At 42.6% G+C, this 23,688-nt stretch overlaps 1 protein-coding gene across 3 annotated transcripts in view; it reads right to left on the bottom strand.

Annotated features, from left to right (window-relative positions):
- LOC144696090 (protein phosphatase EYA3-like) overlaps nt 1-22,012 on the bottom strand; it is a 64,922-nt gene extending 42,910 nt beyond the window's left edge. For 2 of the 3 annotated variants that reach the window (XM_078567339.1, XM_078567341.1), the window contains exon 1: nt 21,733-22,012. The gene's annotated coding sequence lies outside the window, so the exon portion shown is untranslated. The remainder of the gene's footprint in view (nt 1-21,732) is intronic. The other variant, XM_078567340.1, reaches the window with a different exon arrangement.
- Nucleotides 22,013-23,688: the final 1,676 nt, after the last annotated feature.

The following is a 23,688-nucleotide window of genomic DNA, read 5'->3' as shown; positions in this document are numbered from 1 at the left end:
ATTGTTCAGTGTGAGAACAAGTTCAGCCAGACAGAGGAGAGTAGTGGTTGATGGGGATTGTTCAGGCCTCTGTTCGAGGAAGAACAGGTGAGCCATCAGACTATCTCGGTGGGGGATGGAGGTGTAGGGGGATTGGACATCCATGGTGAAGAGGAGGCGGTTGGGGCCAGGGAACTGGAAATTGTTGATATGATGTAGGGTGTCAGAGGAATCACGGATGTAGGTGGGAAGGGACTGGACAAGGGGAGAGAGAATGGAGTCAAGATAGCAAGAAATTAGTTCCGTGGGGCAGGAACAGGCTGTCATGACGGATCTGCCGGGACAGTCCTGTTTGTGGATTTTGGGTAGGAGGTAGAAGCGGGCCCTCCGAGGTTGGGAGACTTATCAGGTTGGAAGCTGTGGAAGGAAGATCTCCAGAGGAGATGAGGTCAGTAACAGTCCTGGAAACAATGGCTTGATGTTCAGTGGTGGGGTTATGATCCAGGGGGAGGTAGAGTGTCTGCGAGTTGACGCTCAGCCTCTGCGAGGTAGAGGTCAGTGCGCCAGACAACAACAGCACCACCCTTGTCAGCAGGTTTGATGACAATGTCAGGGTTGGACCCGAGATAACGGAGTGCAGCAAGTTCAGAGAGAGACAGATTAGAGTGGGTGAGAGGGGCAGAGAAATTGAGACGACTGATGTCACGCCGACAGATACCGAATTGATGCCCTACAGGCAGCTTTCAATGCACCAAGTCCTTTCACAACTCAAACACAGTGCCCTATCTGGAACTTTAAGTCGGGATTCACTATCACTTCCCCTTACGATTTGCTCTTTCCCTGCCCGCAAATTCTCATGAGATCAGTGCATGCAGGTCAGCAAGAAACAGCAGCAGGTGGAGTAAAAGAAAGTGCTTCTGTGGAATGAAGAGCTCTTTCTTTACCCAGTACCCATAGTGACAGGGATTGGAGGAGGTAGGGCAGATTTTCTGTTGCTATGGATACGAACTAAACAACGCCCCTTCTTCTGAAAGTTTTTACGGCACATACGATAGACATTTTGAAAATAAAGGACATCTGCAAAAAAGGCAGCTAATACCAGTCCCCTTAGAAGGTTGTAATGACGTAGCATTAGAGTACTCCTAACACAGGAATACAAGACACTTTCTAATGCCAGCACAGTGCCTTCATCATTCCTCCTATAGATAGATTATTACAAGCCCACTGCCTGGAACTGTAAATAGTAACAGTATTAATAAACTGTTTTCAAATGCAAGCCCAATTCATAAAACTGCTCCAGAATTTTCTAGAGCTGGGCATCTTGTGATGTATGCCATTTGTTATTCCCCCATGCCACAGCTCAAATTGTTTTTGCCCTAATATTTTGAGATTTTGGGCAAAAGATGCAGAGAAATGTGAGGAAGAACTTTTTAACGCAGTGAGTGGAAATGAACTAGGACTCGCTACCCATGAGGGTGGTGGATAAGGAAACCATCAATGGTGTCAAAGGAAATTGAATGGAGACTTAAGAAATAAACTTTAAGGGCTGCAGGGACCAAGTGGGAGAGTGCAACTCAGTGGATTGCTCCGTGGGGAAGCCAGCATGGACTCGGTGGGCTGAGTGGCCTCCCTCTCTGTTGTAAATAACTCTCATGAAAACTCTATGAATCTAAGTTGCTGCAACTGCAAACATTTAATGGCTCAAGCAGGGCAAAGGGACATCTGGGACCTGGGGAGTGACAAGGCTAACTGCGTAGTTCCTTAGCCAACCAGATTTAAGGATTAAGAAATGAACAGGAGGGATAGATAAAGTTGAATTAGAGTCAAATCAGATACAGACAGAAATAAAGGGAAGGAAAGAAAAATTGGATTAAGGAAGAAAGGGCCAAGAAAAAAAATTGTCAAAATTTAAAACGACCTTTTTGAAAATCTCCCAACGATTCACTACATACAAGATGAGATTTACATTGTTGATCTTTTGGGCCAGAAAAGATGACGACTTGCACTATAAAAAAAACTGGACTTACTGTAGTGAGATTAATGGGCAATTAATGTGCATTTACGATAATTTTACAGAAAATCAAAGGTTAAATGTGAGAAGCCACTTTCATGAGTGATGCAAAACATCCACAAACTTTGTAATTCACGGCTTATCTGTTCCTCAATGAGATTTGTGCATTAATAAGGGCATGCTTTGTTCACATGCATTTATTTAATCAGAAAATTCTGCGCCATCACAATCAGTTAATTATAAATTGTCACCGAACTCCAGTAACCTGCAGTCTGTGATGACAAGCCATTTGGATATTAAGGATTCCAATAAATTAGCAAAATGTCAGATCAATCATAATACTTCCTACATTAACATTTAAAAGTTTCAGAACACAAAATATTAGAACAGAATTGAATTTCACAATCACAGATCCAGAAACGAGGCTGATTGATATTTTCATCTCTAGCCGAGCGATACAGAGGTGAATAGAAGCACATCACCAGCACCAGCTGAGGTCAAGTTACTCACCACAGATAAGATTATGGGACCATCCAGTTACTTATGATTCAATGCCACAACAGACAATATATTTATACATTAAGTCACCGAGAAGCACCGTACAGGGCATCTTAATTTTTTCCCATCCTCCGACAGCACCTTCCAAATCCTCGAAATCTACTACCTGAAAGGACAAGGGCAGCAGGTGTATGGGAACATGACCACCTGTAAATTTGCCTCCAAACGACACACCACCTTACTTGGAACTATATTGCCATTTCTTCACTATCGCTGGATCAAAATCCTTGAACACCCTTTTTAATGGTATTGTGGGTGTACCTACAGATGGACTGCAACGGTTCAAGAAAGCAGCACACCACCACCTTCTTGAGGGCAATTAGGGATGGGCAATAAATGCTGCCCTAGCCAGTGACTCCCACACCCCGTGAGCATATTTACATTTTTAAAAATGTATTGTCCTTTCATACTTTAATTTTAAAAAACCGTAATTTTGGGTTACTGTTTATTCTGGCTACCATACATGAGACTTTTACTAAATTTGCAACGGCAGATCCAACCAAAATTCAACAAAATGTTAACGTTCTTAAAACAAAATCCTTACAAAATTAATTAAGAACTAAACAGAATGCACAAGACTACTAGCTATTACATGATGAATTTGTTATATCAAAACTGTTGGGCCTCTGACCAGCACCCAAATTATGAAGTCAATAAGTGATTTTTTGTAGAAAGCAATGTCAGTATATAATTTATCATATAAATCAGCTGAATATTAGGAAAGCCTGCTTTTGAGTGAAATTGCTTTGAATTCCTTATTTTACCTATCCTATTATTTCCTAGTTTACCAGCTTTCAAAAGATTTCTACATGTTTCTTACGGACCATTACACACTTATCACCTCGAGCTGTTAATCGCATTGAATAAGTATTCAAGGACAAGCAATCAGTCAAATCTGTACTCCGTTACCTGCGTGAAACAGCAATCAATTGTACTTGCACATTATGGATCCTGATTAAGGGTTAATACGTGAAGAGCAAGTGATTGCTATAAAGTGATTACCCATATACTCTTGTATTACAATTACTTCACTTCAGAATCAGTGTGGCCTGAACAAAACAATCATAAATTATACAAGCTTAACACCAGTAGGGAGCCAAACTTCACACCATATTAGCGCAAACTCACCCAAAAGGACCACTGTCTAGTCACTGTAATTCAGAATCCCCAGCTGACTGCAAGGATGATAGTGTTTCCACGGTCACAAATAAACAGAGGTGACAGAACCGATGGACAAAGCTGTCAAAGCACAAGTAAACCAGCATTGGCAGACCTGCATACAGACTTTGGCTGAAGATATCCTGAAAGTGCTGGGATAGAGTTCCATAGGAAGACATCACTCTCAAGCCCAAGACATACAAACATACGAATTAGGAGCAGTAGGCCACTAGACCCCTCGAGCCTGCTCTACCATTCAATAAGATAATGGCTGGTCTGATTGTAACCTTAACCCCACATTCCTGCCTACCCCCCCTACATTCCTGCCTACCCCCACTAACCTTTCAGCCCCTTGTTAACCAAGAATCTATCTAATTCTGCCTTAAAAACATCCGAAGTCTCTGCTTCCACCGCCTTTTGAGGAAGAGTTCCAAAGACTCATGATCCTCAGAAAAAAAACTCTCATCTGTCTTAAATGAGCAACCCCTTATTTTTAAACAGTGACCCCTCATTCTCGATTCTCCCACAAGAGGAAACATTCTCTCCACATCTACCCTGTCAAGACCCCTCAGGATCTTAAAGATTTCAATCAAGTCACTTCTTACTCTTCTAGACTCATGGTACAAGCCTAACCTGTCCAACCTTTCTGAAGACAGCCCGCACATTCCTGGTATTAGTCTAGTAAACTTTCTGAACTGCTTCTAAAGCCTTTACATCTTTCCTTAAATAAGGAAACCAGTGCTGTACACAATGTTCCAGATGTGGTCTCACCTGTCGTCTGTATAACTGAAGCATAACCTCCCTACTTTTGTAATCAATTCCACTCACAATAAATGATAACATTCTATTAGCTTTCCTAATTATTTGCTGTACCTGCTTACTAGTGTTTTGTGATTCATGCACCTGGACATCCAGATCCCTCTGCATCTCCAAGCTCTGCAATCTCTCACCATTTAGATAACAAGTTTCTTGTTTATTCTTCCTGCCAAAATGGGCAGTTTCACATTTGCCTACATTATACTCCATTTGCCAGATCTTTTCCCACTCACTTAACCTAATGTCCCTTGGTAGCCTCCTTATGTCCTCTTCACAATTGTCTTTCCTACCCATCTTTGTGTCATCAGTAAATTTAGCAACCATTCCTTCCGTCCCTTCATCCAAGTCATTTATATAAATTATAAAAAGTTGAGGCCTCAGCACTATATCGCTGTGGCACACCACTTGTCACATCCTGCCAACCAGAAAAAGACCCATTTATGCAAACTCTTTGCTTCCTGCTAGCTAGCAAATCTTCTATCCATGCCAATATGTTACCCCTTATACCATGAGTTTTTATTTTCCACAATAACCTTTGATGTGGTACTTTACCAAATGCCTTCCGGAAATCTAAGTACAGAACATCCACCAGTTCCCCTTTATCCACAGCACATGTGACTCATTCAAAGATCCAACAAGATATAGACACTTAATGCCAACCACATCACTGCAAAATACCAGTCTTTTTAGATAATATTTTTAACTCATGGATCCTAAGTCACATAATTATTGCTTGAATCAGCCCTGCAATTAGTAGAAGATATTTGAAATCTAGGAATTCAAAGCAAAATTATGCTTTATCTAAATTCTCCTAGAAGTTCAATAGCACCATCAGCAGCAAAAGGGGGTAGAGAGAGAGAGAGAGAGAGAGAGAGAGAGAGAGAGAGAGAGAGAGAGAGAGAGAGAGAGAGAGAGAGAGAGAGAGAGAGAGAGAGAGAGAGAGAGAGAGAAAGAAAGTGTCCTTGTTCTGCAAAGTTATTGTGCCCCACTGTATTAATCTAAAACCATGTGCTGGACAATTATATTCTGATCATTCAATCTAATCTCATTGAACTCTCGTGATATATACGATGAAGTATTTAAATAGCTAGACAGTTCAAATTGTTACTCAAATGGTCCATGCCCATATGCAAGACCTGAACAGCATTCAGGCTTGGGCTGATAAGTGGAAAGTAACATTCACACCAACAAGTGCCAGGCAATGACCATCTCCAACAAGAAAGAATCTAAACACAAAAAACTACTGCGGATGCTGGAAATCCAAAACAAAAACAGAATTACCTAGGAAAACTCAGCAGGTCTGGCAGCACCGGCGGAGAAGAAAAGAGTTGACGTTTCGAGTCCTCATGACCCTTCAACAGAACCACGTTGAACCCGTTGAAGGGTCATGAGGACTCGAAACGTCAACTCTTTTCTTCTCCGCCGGTGCTGCCAGACCTGCTGAGTTTTTCCAGGTAAGAAAGAATCTAATCTCCCCAAGACATTGAATGGCATTACCACTGCTGAATCTCCCACCATCAACATCCTGGCAGTTACCACTAACCAGAAACTGGAGTGGACTGGCCAGTGCAGCTGTCCCTCAATTTAAAGGGAGACATCTACTGAGGGTTGAGAGTTTCTGCCATTGGTTTTCAGGTGACTGAACAGGCAGGGTTTCTCTTTGGACACATTGGTCCCATGAGGTAGTGATCTGGAGTACAAGATTTCCTTCCTCTTCTTTTCGTCCCTGCCTCCGATCTACTTCATCATTAAACATAGAAAATAGGAGGAGTAGTCCATTCGGCCCTGCTCCACCATTCATCATGATCATGGGTCAACATCCAGCTCAATAGCCTGCTCCCGCTTTCTCCCCATATCCTTTGATCCCTTTCGCCCCAAGAGCTATATCTAACTCCTTCTTGAAAACATACAATGTTTTGGCCTCAACTACTTTCGGTGGTAGCGAATTTCACAGGCTCACCACTCTCTGGGTGAAGAAATTTCTCCTCATCTCAGTCCTAAATGGTCTACCCCCTATCCTCAGAATGTGACCCCTGGTTCTAGACTCCCCCACCATCAGGAACATCCTTCCTGCATCTACCGTGTTTAGTCCTGTTAGAATTTTATAGGTTTCTATGAGATCCCACCCCCCCCTCATTCTTCTGAACTCCAGCGAATATAATCCTAACCGACTCAATCTCTCCTCATATGTCAGTCCCGCCATCCCAGGAATCAGTCTGGTAAACCTTCGCTGCACTCCTTCCTGCAAGAACATCCTTCCTCAGATAAGGAGGCCAAAACTGCACACAATATTCCAGGTGTGGTCTCACCAAGGCCCTGTATAATTGCAGCAAGACATCGCTGTACCTGTACTTAGTTCCTCTCGCTATGAAGGCCAACATACCATTTCCCTTCTTTAACACCTGCTGTACCTGCATGCTTACCTTCAGCAACTGGTGTACAAGGACACCCAGGTCTTGTTGCACATTCCCCTCTCTCAATTTATAGCTAGATAATAATCTGCCTTCCTGTTTTTGCTACCAAAGTGGATAATCTCACATTTATCCACATTATACTGCGTCTGCCATGCATTTGCCAACTCACTCAGCTTGTCCAAATCACACTGAAGCATCTCTGCATCCTCCTCACAGCTCACCCTCCCACCCAGCCTTGTGTCATCTGCAAATTTGGAGATATTACAGTTAGTTCCCTCATCTAAATCATTAATATGTATTGTGAATAGTTGGGGTCCCAGCACCAATCCCTGCGGTACCCCACTAGTCACTGCCTGCTGTTTGAAAAAAGACCCATTTATTCCTACTCTGTTTCCTGTCTGCCAACCAGTTTTCTATCCATCTCAATACACCTAACCCTAATCATATGCGCTTTAATTTTACACACTAATCTCTTATGTGAGACTTCATCGAAAGCCTTCTGAAAGTCCAAATAAACTATATCCACTGGCTCCTCATCAACTCTACTAGTTACATCCTCGAAAAATTCCAGTAGATTTGTCAAGCATGATTTCCCTTTCGTAAATCCATGCTGACTCTGTCCGATTCTGCCACTGTTTTCCAAGTGCTCAGCTATTAAATCTTTTATAATGGACTCTATAATGGCTCATCCCCAAGGGGCCTCGCACAAGTAGATTACCAATTATTCCTTTCTCATTACACAATACCCAATCTAGGATGGCCTGTTCTCTAGTTGGTTCTTCAACGTATTGGTCCTTTTTAAATAGTGGGGTTACATTAGCTACCCTCCAATATGTAGGAACTGTTCCAGAGTCTATTGAATCTCGGATGATGACCACCAATGCATCCACTATTTCAAGGCCACTTCCTTAAGTACTCTGGGATGTAGATTATCAGGCCCTGGGGATTTAATCAGCCTTCAATCCCATCAATTTCCCCAATACCATTTCCCTACTAATACTGATTTCTTTCAGTTCCTCCCTCTCACTAAACCCTGTGTTCCCCAACATTTCTGGTATGTTATTTGTCCTCCTTTGTGAAGACAGAACCAAAGTATGGATTTAGTTGGTCAGCCATTTCTTTGTTCCCCATTATAAATTCCCCTGTTTCTGACTGTAAGGGACCTACATTTGTCTTCACCAACCTTTTTCTCTTCAAATACCTATAGAAACTTTTACAGTCAGCTTTTATGTTCCCCGCAAGCTTCCTCTCTTACTCTATTTCCCCCCTTCTTAAATCAATCCCTTAGTCCTCCTTTGCTGAATTCTAAACTGCTCCCAATCCTCAGGTCTGTTGTTTTTTCTGGCCAATTTGTATGCCTCTTCCTTGGATCTAATACTATCTCTAATTTCCCTTGTAAGCCATGGTTTGGCTACTTTTGTTTTACTTTTGCGCCAGACAGAAATAAACAATTGTTGCAGTTCACCCATGCGCTCTTCAAATGTTTGCCATTACCCATCCACCGTCATCCCTTTAAATAACATTTCCCAATCCATCATAGCCAACTCACGCCTCATACCATCGTAGTTTCCTTTATTAAGATTCAGGACCCTAGTCTCAGAATCAACTACATCACTCTCCATCTTGATGAAGAATTCTACCATATTATGGTCACTCATCCCCAAGGGGCCTCACACAACTAGATTGCCAATTATTCCTCTCATTACACAATACCCAGTCTAGGATGGCCTGTTCTCTAGCTGGTTCCTCAACGTATTGGTCCAGAAAACCATCCCGTATACACTCCAGGAATTCCTCCTTTACAGTATTGTTACTGATTTGATTTGCCCAATCTATATGCAGATTAAAGTCACCCATAATTACAGATGTTCCTTTATTGCCTGCGTCTCTAATTTCCTATTTAATGCCATTCTCAACATCACCACTACAGTTTGGGGGTCTATATACAACCCCCACTAACGTTTTTTGCCCCTTAGTGTTTCTCAGCTCTACCCATACAGATTCCACATCGTCGGAGCTCATATCTTTCCTCACTATTGCATTAATTTCCTCTTTAACCAGCAATGCAATTCCACCGCCTTTTCCTTTTTATCTGTCCTTCCTAAATACTGAATGTGCCCAGATGTTCAGTTCCCATCCCTGGTCACCCTGCAGCCATGTCTCCGCAATCCCAACTATATCATAGCTGTTTACATCTATTTGCACGGTTAATTCATCCACTTTATTGCAAATGCTCCTCGCGTTAAGGCACAAAGCCTTAAGGCTTGTCTTTTTAACATTACTTGTCCCATTCCTACCATTTTTCACTGAGGCCCTGTTTGATTCTTGCCCTTGATTTCTCTGCCTATCACTTTTCTTATTCCTCTTTCTGTCTTTTGTTCTTGTCCTTGATTCCCCCTCCTTTGACTCCTTGCATAGGTTCCCATCCCCCTGTCATTTTAGTTTAAACCCTCCCCAACCACTCTAGCAAATATTCCCCCTTGAACATCAGTCCCAGTCCTGCCCAGGTGTAACCTGTCCAGTTTGTACTGGTCCCACCTCCCCCAGAACCAGTCCCAATGTCCCAGGAATCTGAAACCCTCCCCCTCACACCATCTCTTTAGCCACGTATTCATCCAATATATCCTGCTATTTCTACTCTGCCTAGCACGTGGCACTGGTAGTAATCCTGAGATCACGACCTTTGAGGTTCTACTTTTCAACTTATTTCCTAACCCCCTATATTCTGCTTTTAGGACCGCATCCCTTTTTTTAAGAACCTGTGTCGTCTGTACCAATATGTACCACAACCACTGGCTGTTCACCCTTCCCATTCAGAATGTCCTATAGCTGCTCTGAGACATCCTTGACCCTAGCGCCAGGGAGGCAACATACCATCCTGGAGTCTCGTTTGCGGCCACAAAAACACCTATCCCCCTTACAATTGAATCCCCTATAACTATTGCATTCCCACGCTTTTTACTCCTCCCCTGTGCAGCAGAGCCAACTGTGGTGCAACGAATTTTGGCTGTTGCTGCTTCCCCCCCCCCCCCCCCCCCCGAGAGACCATTCCCCTCAACAGTGCCCAGAGTGGTATATCTGTTTTGCAGGGGAATAGCCACAGGAGATTCCTGAACTGCCTGCCTAGTCCTCTTGCTCTGCCTGGTGGTCACCCATTCCCTTCCTGCCTGTGGGCTCTTAGCCTGCGGTGTGACCACTTTTCTATACGTGCTAACCACGATACTCTCCGCCTCACAGATGCTCCACAGTGTCCCCAGCCACCGCTCCAGCTCTGAAACCCGGGCTTCCAGGAGCTACAGCTGGAGACACTTCCTGCACACGTGCTGGCCTCGGGCACTGGAAATGTTCCCGATTTTCGGGAACTTTCCCGGGAGGAGCACACCACGGCTTTGAGCTCTCCTGTCATGACATTCCCCTTTAAATTAAATCTTTTGGAAGATATTTAATATCAAACAATATCAATTACTCTAGGGCCCTTCTGCCCTGCTCCTCGTTGTTACAGAATATAGCCCTTACAAACGATGAACCACAAAATAAGGCCTTAAAATCTATAAGCGATAAAAGTAATACTTACCCGACCGTACTCACGGTACTCAAGGATCACTTCGTTCCCTCCTCACCAAACTCCCAAAGCAGCATTCCAGTGCTCACAGCGATGCTGACTGCAGGATGCTCTTCCCAGGCTGCTTCACAGCGATGCTGACTGCAGGAACCTCTTCCCAGGCTGCATGATGCAGCTTAATGGATGAGTTATCATTTTTAATAATTGGCAAACTCCTCCCAGTCACTAGTGCAATATTGCCACACTTCAAGGAGAACTTCAAAGTGCCTTTGCAGTGTTCTCTTTGTTCTCCCTTGGGACTCTGGCCCATTTGAGAGTTGAGAAAGCAGGATATGATTCTATGACCTGGTGAAGGAGATGCTTTTCGACCAACCGAACACAGATTCCAGTCCATCACAGTTGATTTTGCAGTTTTGCCTGAATGCTTCTAGAGTTGGCTTCGAGGAGGACACTAGCATTTGTTCAACAGTCCTTCAATTGAATTCGGAGGATGCAGCGGAGGCATTGCTGGTGGAATTTCTCTAGCACTCATATGTCACTGATACACAGTGCAGGTCTTACTACAGCACAGGAGTGTGGTGATGACAACTGCTGTGCACGCTAGGACTTCTGTTGATCTGCAGAGGCCTTTGTCGTCAAACACTCGCTGTCCCAGTTTGTAGAAAGCTGAGCTGGCACAGCTGATTCGGTGTTGAATCTCTTCGTCAATGGTGGCCCTTGAGAGAGGTGGCTGCATAGGTATAGGAAGTGCTCAACGCATTCAAGAGTCTCTCCTTCAACATATATGGGAGGTGGAATATTTGACTGTCTAGGTCTGGGTTGATAAGAGCTTTGTTTTGGCAACATTCAAGGACAGACAAGGCTCTTGTATGCAGAACTGAAGAGATTGAGAGTGGTTTGCAAATCTGGCACAGTGTAAGCAACAACACTGCAGTCATCTATATACTGTAGATCATGTAGGTATATGGTGGCCAGTTTAGTTTTGGCATGGAGGTGACGGAGGTTAAAAAGCGTTTTCTATCTAGCGGGTATTTAATACTCACACCAGAGAGCAGTTGACCTTTGATGGGATGAATAGCCACTGGTCAGGTAGATTTTAAGTACTATCACACAGACATGCTGTATGGGTGGGCGGTGAGTTCTTTTTCTTCAAATCCACAGAATGAGTGAATGGAGTCTTGATGTGAACAGAAGCCCACCAGCTTTGAACATCTCAGCTGGAATGCGATGGAGGGCCACAGGCTTTGGTTTTTATATTTTATTCTTTCAAGGGATGTGGGCTTCGCTGGCTAGGACAGCATTTACTGCTCATCCCCTAATTGCCCTCAAGGTTGATTGCTGTTTTTCATACGTTTAATTGCTTGCTGCAGCCCTCCCATCGTTGGTGGTTCACCCATGGATTCTACTACAGGATACTGCGAGATAGCCTGGACAGTATCAACTACCACTGTGGATTCACAGTTGAGGAGTTGCTGAAAATATTCCTTCCAGCCTTGACAGATAGCACTGTCATCCTGAAGAGAGACACCGTGCTTTGATCTTGGCCTATAAGATGGCCTTGGTGGCTTGAAAAAAGTTTTACATGTCAAGATGTTCAGCATATTGTTGGATCTCTTAGGCCCTCTTTCCACCCACTTGTCTTTCATCTTCAGATTTGTCTTGGGCGTCAGCCTTGAGATGTTGAATGCTGCTTTCTTGACTTGAGACTTTGGGTTGTTCTGCCAGGCAAAGGCAGCTGCTCAATTTGTTCCAGGTTTTCATCGAACCTACCCTGGTGACAATGATGCTTGAACCCAATGGTCTGGACACAGGAGTCTACTACAGCTGATTTTATTCGATCCCAGTTCTGAAATTGAGACTGATGTTGAAAATTTTCCAAATTGGTTGAAATCTGCATTTGAAATTCTTTTTTCAGTCAGCTGCTTTAGGGTTGAGACATTGATCTTCTCCCTTTTAGGACTTTTGGTTCTTGTGATGTCTTGGTGCTAGGTAGATGTGTATCACCAATTGAACAAGTCAACGATCTGCCCAGCAGGCATCAGTCCCCTGCACGCATCGAGTGATACAGACATCAATTAGATTTTGACTCGAACAATGACATAATCTAGGATGCCTCAATGTAGTTTTGTATTTATCCTTCTGTCAGAAGAGGGTGTTTATTATAATGAGGCTATGCTGAGCACACTGTCAGCAGAAGGATGCAATTTGCGTTGGCTTTCCCCACACCGCTTTCCCCAATGGTTCCTCTCCAGACATTGGAGTCACAGGCAATTCTGGCATTGAAGTCTCCCAGAAGGATGATTTTTCCTTCTTTTGGGATGGCAGTGAGAACTTCAAGGTCATAATAGAGCTTTTCCTTAACATCTTCATTGGAGTCAAGCGTTGGGCATAAGTGCTGATGATGGTGGCATATTGATTAAGGCCAAGCTGTAGTGAAGTGTCATGAGCCTTTCATTTATACAATTGGGAGTTCTGGTAGCACATCCAAGACCTTATTCCAGATGGCAAAACCCACTCCACAGATACAAGTGTCACTGTCAACCTTTCCTTTTCAGTAGGTGTATCCTCCTGCTTGTTCTTTCAGCTGCCCCTCCCCAAGGTGGTGGTTCTCACCTAGAGTGGCAATATCAATTTGGAGTCTTGATAGTTCATGTGATACAAGTGCAGTTCTTCTTTCTGGACAGTCACTCAGGATTATCTATGAGTATTCTAACATTCCAAATTGCAAAATTTAGAGTTTTCTTTATGGTCAAAGAAAGATGGTGATCCTACAGGGTGTGGTTCCCCAGTCAGGAGAAAGTGGGACAGCCTATTTTTGGGGCACCTTTTCTAGCCTCTTCCCACATTGAGTGAGCAGAGGGTATCCCAAGAGGCCTGCTCAGTCACAGGTGCTGCTGCCAAAAGACACCTGTCTCAATATATATGTCCAACGTGCAGGAACTCCCAGGTTCACAGCCCTGCCCCCACTGCCAATTTTCTATTGCCACAGGACTTGGCAAGTGGACTCTGGTAGAAGCCTGCTTGTGACTTGGCTTAACATGGGGGCCTTGGGGCACCGTCATCACCCACACGAGCTTGACAGTTGGTGGTCAGATTTCAGTGACGTGTCGAGCTGAAAGCACCCATGGATTTCCAATGATGTGGTGGAGAGGTTTATGCGCTCCAACAATCTCTTGAGCGATGCCATTGGGAACTCCTTGCTCCTGGTAGGGCCATCCATTGCAGCAAGGTCAGGGGTAGCTGCCAGATAAACTGCAGTCCAAAACATCCTCAACAGCAGAACAAGCGAAGGGAGACTGCGTCTCACTGGCTGTGAAAGCAGAAGGCAGCTGCAGCCACATAAATACTGTGAGCAAGTCAGAGACTGGGAATTCTGCATTCGTAACTCACCTCCTGACTCCCAAAGCCTGTGCACCATTCACACAACGGCAGCAATGTGCATCTACAAGAAGCACTACAGAAACTTACCAAGGGTCCTTGGACAGCACGTTCCAAACCCACAAGCTCTACAACTTCAGACAAGGACAGCAGGTGCATGGGAACACCGCTACCTGCAAGTTCCCCTCCAATCCACACATCCTCCTGACTCAACTATATTGTCCTTTCTTCACTGTCGGTAGATAAAATTCCTGGAACTTTCTAACAGCAATGTGGGAGTACGCATGCCAGATGGACTGCAGAAGTTCAAGGCAGCTCACCACCAACTTCGCAATAGGGATAGGCAACAAATGCCACCTTTGCCAGTGACACCCAGAATAAAAAAAACCCTATTAGCTCACCCATTCTGCAAAATGTCTGCATTCCTGAAACCTTTTGGAGGTCTTCCTGCTTTTCATCATATTGAAATTTACTGATGACAAAGGTAGATATCACATTCCCAAGTCCAAATCCTGAACATATACCTGGAATATCCAGCACTGACCCTTGGGGTACACCACTTCAAACCTTACTCCAAGGCTGTCAACCAACTTTCTAACCATACTGCTATATTATTTTTAATACAGTATGCTTGATCTTTTCTAACAAGACACCTGTGAGACTCATCAAAAATGTTGCAAAAATCCATATACAGAGCGCCTACTGCATTTTCATTATCTATTCAATTGATTACTTAAAAACAACCTAAAATCTGTCACATGGCAAATTAATATTGGCTATCCTTGACCAACCCACAAATGACTAAGTGCTCACTTATTTTATGGATTCTAATAGTTTGTCCATAATTGATGTTAAGAGTAGCCAGTCTACAGTGACTGGCTTCTCTTCTCCCTCTTTCAAGAAAAGGTGTTGTGTTGGCTACATTCCAGTTCTGTGATATAATTTGCACACAGAAGTATGATTGAAAAGCTGTGGCCAGAGGCTCCACTGTCTTTTTCTGACTGCTTTCAACAACCTGGGACACCAGCCATCAGGGATAAGCAACTTAACCAACCTCTAGTTCTGCTATTTTTTCCAGAACCAATTTCCTTTGAGAATTATCCAAATTATTTTGTATCCTCTAGTATGCATTTGTTTTTACAAAAGTGATGATGCAAGTCATGTTTTGGCACCTCAGTCATAGGTTCATCCTCCACAATCAGGCTCCCTCATTCATCCCTGAGCAGGGCTGCACTAACTATTCCTTTCTGTCCTCGCTTATAAAAGGAAATAGTAAGGGCTTTTATATTATCAACAAACATTTTCCCCCTTTTAGCCCATATCTCTTAACTTCCCAACTATACTTCATATATTTCTCATGATTATCTTCCGTATTGTTAAGCAAAACCGTGTCACCTATTTCAGTTTTGGCTTTGTTTTAATCTAAATAGATTAATGTATTCTTTTTGCTTATAAAAAATTATTTTGCAGTTATACAAAGATTTCCCAATGCTTATCTGTTTATCTCAAACTTTTCCACCTAGCTGGTGAGCCAAATCGTTTAGTTAAGTGAGGGTTGCTCTTTTGCAGAGGGGTCTGGGTATCCTAGTGTATGAATCACAAAAGGTTCTATGCAGGTACAGCAAGTAATTAGGAAAGCTAATAGAATGTTCTCATTTATTGCAAGAGGAACTGAATATAAAACCTAGGAGGTTATGCTTCACTTGTACAGGACAGTGGCGAGACTGTATCTGGAGTACTGTGTACAGTAACGGTGGACTGTGTACATGGAGGCAGTGGCATAGTGGTATTGTTGCTGGACTGGTATTGCAGAGACCCAGGGTAATGTTCTGGGGACCCAGGTTCAAATCCCACCACAAGAGATGGTGAAATTTGAATTCAATAAAAATCTGGAATTAAAAGTCTGATGGTGAAATTATTGCCAATTGTCATAAAAACCCATCTGGTCCACTAATCTCCTTTAGGGAAGGAAATCTACCATCCTTACCTGGAGTGACTCCAGACCCACACTGACCCACAGATCCTCTGAACAAGGATGGGCAATAAATGCTGGCCTAGCCACATCCATATGAACGAATAAAAAAAGTATTGGTATTTAAGGAAGGATGTAACTGCATTAGCAGTTCAAAGGTTTACCGAACTCATACCAGGAATGGGCAGGTTGTCTTATGAGGAAAGATTGAACAGGCTAGGCTTGCATCTGATAGAGTTTAGAAACATAAGATCATGAGGGGTCTTGACAGGGTGGATGTGGAGAGGATGTTTCCTCTTGAGGGAGAATCTAGAATGAGGTTTAAAAATAAGGGGAAGAGGAAAATATTTTTCCTGAGGGTTGAGAGTCTTTGGAACTCCCTTACTGGAAGCAGAGTCTTTGAATGTTTTTAAGGCAGAGGTAGGCAGATTCTTGATAAACAAGGGGGTCAAAGATTATCAGGGGTAGGCGGGAGGTTATCAGATCAGATCTTATTGAATGGCAGAGCAGACTCAGGGGGCCAAGTGGCCGAATCCTGCTCCCAATTGTATGTTCATATGTTCAGCATCTTTCCTTTTATCTTCAATATCCTTTTCTGTTCTTGCATTGAATGTAGCGATATATCTTTTCCCCAAATTTTCTCCTATTCTCACCAATGCCTTTCAAACAATTATGTTTTTTACTGATCGAGCTCCACCTGTCCCACCTCCCTCTACCAGCTTATACTTCACTCCATTTCTCTATTTCCTTAGTTCTGATGAAGGGTCATACGGACTCGAAACATCAGCTGTATTAGTCTCTGCAGATGCTGTCAGACCTGCTGAGTTTTTCCAGGTATTTTTGTTTTTGTTCTAGATTTCCAGCATCCGCAGTATTTTGCTTTTATGTTTTTTACCCTTTTGGACCAGAAGCACTGATCTAGGTATATGTATTCTTAAAAGCATTCTGCATTTTTATAAGATGCTTTGCCTTTACTGCCACTCTATCTTGGAATAGTTAAAACCACCTATTATTGTCCTGCTGTTTTTGCACAGTTCTTGAACTTTCTACAGATCGCCCACCCCGACCCTCCATCTTCACTGCTTGATGGCCTGTAATGCACAATAGCTGTACTATTTCCTTTTCTAGTTCTTAATTCTATCCAAATGGATCAAACTTAACACAATCTCATTAACGATCCTCACATTTTAGTGCAATGAAGAGCCACCTTTTCTTGTTCCCTGTATCTCCTGAAAGTGCAATAACCAGTGTAGTACAAATACATGTAGTAAACTAAAGTTTTCTATAAATGGGTAAAACCAGTCCCGGATGGGCAGAAGCAAAAAGGGCAGCTGACATATACCCCATGTCTGTAACTAAAGCACAAATAATCATCTGAACATATATAACCTAACTCCAGACTGGCTGAAGACCTACACAACCTGACTACAATAAACACACCAGGGAAAAAGAGTTAATTTCTATCACATAGAGCTAAAGAATTATTCATCCTAAATTGAAAGATAACACTGTTCCTTCTTATCCCTACACCAGGAATATTAAGCTCCTGTCCAAGCCTAAACCAAGTTATTCTAGCTTCTCTAACATATTGTGGTTCGAGTTTCTGTTAATTCCACTTTGCATCCATCTAAAATCCTGAGGGAAGTCAATAAGGGCCTTGTGCCTCTTCCACTTTTGAGTTTCACCAATTTTTTAAAATTCTACTTTATAGTTATCCTAATTAATTCTCCCCTTCAGTCCTTTTCATTCCCAAAACCATAATACATTAAAAACTGGAACATAGCACTTAATATCTCTTGATGATCCCCATTGGCCCTACCCATTCTTGAGGTATCCTTCTCTTTATTTGTTTATAGAATCTTAATCGAGAACATGGAACCTTTTAATTTTCTTAATGTTCTACTGATTAGCAACTCAAATGACATCCACTATGAAAGCTTAACCCCCTAGACATTGCTAAACTTAGGTAACCAGTCATCCATCTCCAAGAATACTGTTACCCCTCTACAGATGCCACCAACATTGAAAAAGCAACAGTGCCATATTCATATAACATGAGGCCATAGGATTTTGCCACTTTTTATTAGTCACATGTATTAATTACTCTGTCACAGCTTCATTGCCACCATGAGCTTCACCAAGATTCTACCAGTGTCCACAGCATGAACCTGGTCATAGGTGTCATTCTGCTGTTTGCTTCCCAAGGAGCACGTCAGTGTCACATTTCACAGACACAAAATGTCGTCAGTCAATAACATCCTCATGAATTGTCATTACTGCAAAACTCTCTTCGGATACTAACTGGCTTCCTAAACATCAAATTAATCATCAAGTTGATCGCTGTACTTGTGAAACAGTATTTAGCAAAGCCAATATTTTTGTTCAGGCCTAGAAGTAGAGGAAAAGGCCATCCAAGTAGTTGAAAATATGATTTGATCGTGAGCACACAGCAGCTTATGGAGAAGTTAAAAGGCGAGTCAAAGGTGTGGTTGTCCCAACTACTTGAATTACAAGTCATGGATCAGCTCTACACAATGCACAGTAGGTATTTCCAAGACTACAAATTAAGACAAACATGGTTGAGGAAGATGATGGGATCTCTGTAAACTCCGTTGGGTAACAATTTAATTTCAAGAAAGAATTTTACCAACTGCAAGCGTGGCAGCATGCCACTCAAACACATAATGGAGAACAATGTTAGCTCATTGCCAAAATATCTTGGACAAATTTCAACTGAAGCTGATAGCTGAGAAGTGCTATATGTTTACAATTCATGCTCTTGAAAGTCTATAAAAAGATGTGTTTGAACGTATTCAATTTGGAAATGCAGTCTTTAGTTGTCATATCATTGTCAAACTGTTCAACAGCATGATATTTACAGCTGCTGGATGCCACCACACCTTAAATAAGTAGAAGTTAAAGTTAGCCTTTTCATTAACATTACACAAATAGGAGCAATAAGCAGCTATCCTTTAAGTGTAGAATGTTTATGGATACACTTAGCACAGATGTGTCATTTACAGCACAATTTAATAAACCCCAAGGTTATTAACAATCAGCCTGATGAATGAAAATATTTGCCAGCGTGACCCTGACCACACTGCAGCTCAACACTAACTTCTCTTCTCATTCCATTCTGACCTTTCCATCGTTGACCTACTACATTATTTCAACTCAAATTTCAGCAACAGTACCTCAACTCTCTCCTGAACACTGTACAGCCCCTGCTCAAAACACTGACAATAGTAAGCACAGGTCTGTGCAATACTACAGAAGGCGCTGGTTACATGGGATCAGTTGGTCATTGTTGGGGATGTGGGTGTTGATCATATGTCAGAACACAAGAGTAGTGGGTCTACACAAACGGTGTTGGCTTGTTTGTTCTCCTTTTGGCACTGGCAGACCCACCATTTTATTTTCATTATTTTCTGTTTTCATTTGTGACCTGCTGCATCTACAGCTCTGCCACCCCGCTACTTTCTCACTTTTTTGTTTATTTGGGCCTATTCGTTTGCTCATTCTTTTTACGACTTTCCATTGCCAATCTAGATGATCCTTCATATCATCTGACAGTTCTATTAATTCAATAACTCGATCTCCCCATCACTAGAAAATCTGTTGCATTGTCACTTCCCTTTTTTGTTGTTTGGTAGTACAGAACTTGAGCATTGCTGAAAAAAAGAGAGACATGTCAAAGCTTTTCATCTTGCACTCATCAGGACACTGCAAGAATACCAATATAAGGGGAAAATAACAATTTACACTGTATGAGAACAGAGTGCTGATTGGTTGGCAAGTGGACTGATTGGTTGGGGCGGTGCCATGGAGAATGCACCAGTGATAGTGACTGACAGTGAACTGCCAAGCATTGTTTGAAATTTAAACCAGACAGCTTGACCCCGATTGGTCAAGGCATTGCCCAGAGGAATGAGTCAGCGAATGGCTGTCACTTATTTTGTTTAGCTGAACAGTGCCAGTGTGACTTTAGGTATGTAGTCCCTATGTCCCAAAGGCTGGCTGATCATATCAAACAGCATGTCCTAGCCGCTGTTCACAACATGCAGGGTACAGACCATACCCAGCCAACCCATGCTTGCAAAACTCAAAACACAGTGTCCAACATAAGTTGTGATTCCACGATTGGACAACATTTGCTAAATAATCCTCAGGTGTGCTAAACATTATGCTGGCAACCAATTTAAGATTGTCAGTCATGTTCATAGTGTGGTGCATTTGCATGTACTGGAATCTACATACATTAAAACACAATGTGACTGACTTCTAGCTGTTCTGTACAGACAGAAATTTTCCATGACAACATCTCTACCATTCAGCACTCTGTTCTCATACAGTATAAATTGTTTTCCCCTTATATTGGCATTCTTGCAAAGTGTCCTGATGAGTGCAAGGTGAAAAGCTTCAACATCTCTTTTTTCAAGCAATATTTCCCTTTTTAATCAACCACTAAAATGCTCACCTGATTTTTAATTTCAGTTTAGCCTGCTCTGCCATTCAATAAGATCATGGCTGATCTGATCTTAGCCTCAAGCCCACCTTCCGGCTTGTTCCTTATAGCCCTGACTCTCCTGCTTTGGTTACAGATGCCGATCAGACCACTGTTTATTTTCAGCATTTTCTGTTTATAAATTTCTATCAATAGAATAGAACTTTTGATTGTTTATTCGAGATACCAGAAACAAAGCAACACATCAGGGAGTAAACTTACAGCAGATCTTCCCTTTAGCAATTAAAGCACAGAATTTAACTGAACTAAAACACTCTTTCATAGTAGATAACAAACGATGAGTTTTATTAAAGATCATTCAACAAAAAAAAATTTAATAGAAAAACAAATTTAAATGGCAAACCCTGTATGAGATAAACTGGAAAAAAAACTGCAAATATTGAACATCCATTGAAAATAGGAATTCTGGAAATACACAGACGAGCTTCAATGTCCAAAAACAAAGAGAATTAGGGGTCTGCAACCTAACCATGGGAACAGTTGCATAGTGTTTTTAAGGGACTAGTAATTCAGAAGCCCAGGCTAATGATCCAAAAACACAAGTTCAAATTTCATCATGACAGCTGCAGAATTTAAATTCAATTTAATTAAACAGATGTGGAATTTTTTTTCTTTATTCTTTCACATACATTTCTTTTTCCTTTCAGTGACATTAATATTACACCATCTCCATCTGCTATTATCAGTAGTGGTGACCATGTAACCAACATTGGTTAACCAGATGAGATTTTACAACAATGTCATCCAGGAAAGGAAATCTATCATTCTTACCCAGTATGGCCTAAATATGACTCCAAACCCACAGCAATGTGACTGACTTTTAGCTGCCATCTGAAATGACCTAAAAAGCCACTCAGTTGTATTCAACAAGGCTGTTCACCACCACCTTCTCAAGTGCAATTAGGGATGGAAATAAACACTAGCCTTACCATCAACACCCACATCCTATGAATGAATTCAAAAAAGTTACGCTAACAGCTTGTTATTGGTTTTAAAGCCAACACCAGGTCAACCACGCTGTCCCAATGTTTTAACATAAAATTCTCTCAATCGACACAATGTACTAAAATCAATTCGACTTACCAAGTAAACATAAGATCTGAACACTTCAATGAACTATGCTTGGACCTTAAATATACGTTTTCTGAGTTACAATTAATTTAATTTCACGTTGCAGCATTAACATTGAAACATTAGAACAGGAAACTTAACAACTAAAGGTTATGTCTATCCTAAATATTGTTGGACTGCAGGAGTTAACTTCTGTCCTGCTCATTGTACACAAGGACATTATTTAGCAGGAAGCATCACTTGCGAGCTCAAGCGCATGCGCGGCCGCTATTGTCAGCCGATACTCACTATTTGGCAAAGGACACTCGGGGCCTGCGTCCTCGTTGCCCCATCGAGCCTGCTTCACCCGAGCGCGCACAACAACAATAAAATAATAAACTGCACTAACTGTTTGACATGAAAAGAAGCCAGGCGCTAAATCTTCTGCGACAAAAACAGTTAAGAGTCGGCGGGTGAGAATCCGCAGGCTGATGCGCCCCTTGACTCCGGCCTCATCCCGCCTCTTCAGTCGCTATGAGTCAACGGCCGCCATTAAATCGTCGCGCTGCACCCTGTGATTTCCACTTGCCCCGCCCCTCTATGGGTCACGTGATTCAAGCTGCGCTCCTTCCCGCCGCGAAAGTGTTGCAATTTTTCTAATGCAACCGCATGGAGCTAGTGGAGTTCTCCTAATGCCATCAACCTCAACGTCGTCCAAACAAAACAAAAAATACCCAATAAAAATGGCCCCTTTTAGAGAAGTAAGACCATAAGACATCGGAGCAGAAATTAGGCCATTCGGCCCATCGAGTCTACTCCGCCATTTAATCATGGCTGATATGTTTCTCAACCCCATTCTCCCGCCTTCTCCCAGTAACCTTTGATCCCCTTACCAATCAAGAACCTATCTATCTCGGTCTTAAATACGCTCAATGACCTGGCCTCCACAGCCTTCTGTGGCAATGAATTCCATAGATTCACCACTCTCTGGCTAAAGAAGTTTCTCCTCATCTCTGTTCTAAAACGTCTTCCCTTTACTCTGAGGCTGTGCCCTCGGGTCCTAGTCTCTCCTACTAATGGAAACATCTTCCCCACGTCCAGCCAATCCAGGCCTTTCAGTATTCTGTAAGTTTCAATCAGATCCCCCCTCATCCTTCTAAACTCCATTGACTGAAGAAAGTCCTCAAACGTTCCTCATACGTTAAGCCTTTCATTTCTGGGATCGTTCTCGTGAACCTCCTCTGGACCCTCTCCAGGGCCAGCACATCCTTCCTGAAATACGGGGCTCAAAATTGCTCACAATATTCTAAATGTGGTCTGACCAGAGCCTTATAAAGCCTCAGCAGCACATCCCTGCTTTTATATTCTAGTCCTCTCGAAATAAATGCCAACCTTGCATTTGCCTTCCTAACTACCGACTCAACCTGCAAGTTAACCTTAAGAGAATTCTGGACTAGGACTCCCAAGTCCCTTTTGCACTTCAGATTTCTGAATTCTCTCCCCATTTAGAAAATAGTCTATGCCTCTATTCTTCTTACCAAAGTGCTGGACCTCACACTTCCCCACGTTGTATTCCATCTGCCACTTCTTTGCCCATTCTGCTAACCTGTCCAAGTCCTTCTGCAGCCTCCCCGCCTCCTCAATACTACCTGTCCCTCCACCTATCTTTGTATCATCTGCAAACTTAGCCATGGTGCCCTCAGTTCCTTCATCCAGATCATTAATGTATAAAGTGAAAAGTTGTGGTCCCAACACTGACCCCTGCGGAACAGTCATCAGCCACCATCCTGAGAAAGACCCCCTTATCCCCACTCGCTGCCTCCTGCCAGACAGCCAATCTTCTATCCATGCTAATACCTTGCCTCTAACACCATGGGCTCTTATCTTACTCAGCAGCCTCCTGTGCGGCACCTTGTCAAATGCCTTCTAGAAGTCCAAGTAGATAACATCCATTGGCTCTCCTTTGTCTAACCTACTCGTTACCTCCTCAAAGAATTCTAACAGATTTGTCAGGCATGACCTCCCCTTGATGAAACCATGCTGACTTTGCCCGATTTTACCATGCACTTCCAAGTATTCTGAAATCTCATCCTTAATAATGGACTCTAAAATCTTACCAACGACCGAGGTCAGGCTAATCGGCCTGTAATTTCCCGTCTTTTGCCTCACTCCCTTCTTAAACAGGGGGGTTACATTAGCGATTTTCCAGTCCTCTGGGACCCTCCCTGACTCCAGTGATTCCTGAAAGATCACCACTAACGCCTC

This window comes from Cetorhinus maximus, chromosome 21 (assembly GCF_964194155.1).
Source record: "Cetorhinus maximus chromosome 21, sCetMax3.hap1.1, whole genome shotgun sequence".
Taxonomy (NCBI): domain Eukaryota; kingdom Metazoa; phylum Chordata; class Chondrichthyes; order Lamniformes; family Cetorhinidae; genus Cetorhinus; species Cetorhinus maximus.
Note: the sequence above shows the minus strand (reverse complement) of the source record. Positions and strands in the feature narration are given on the sequence as shown.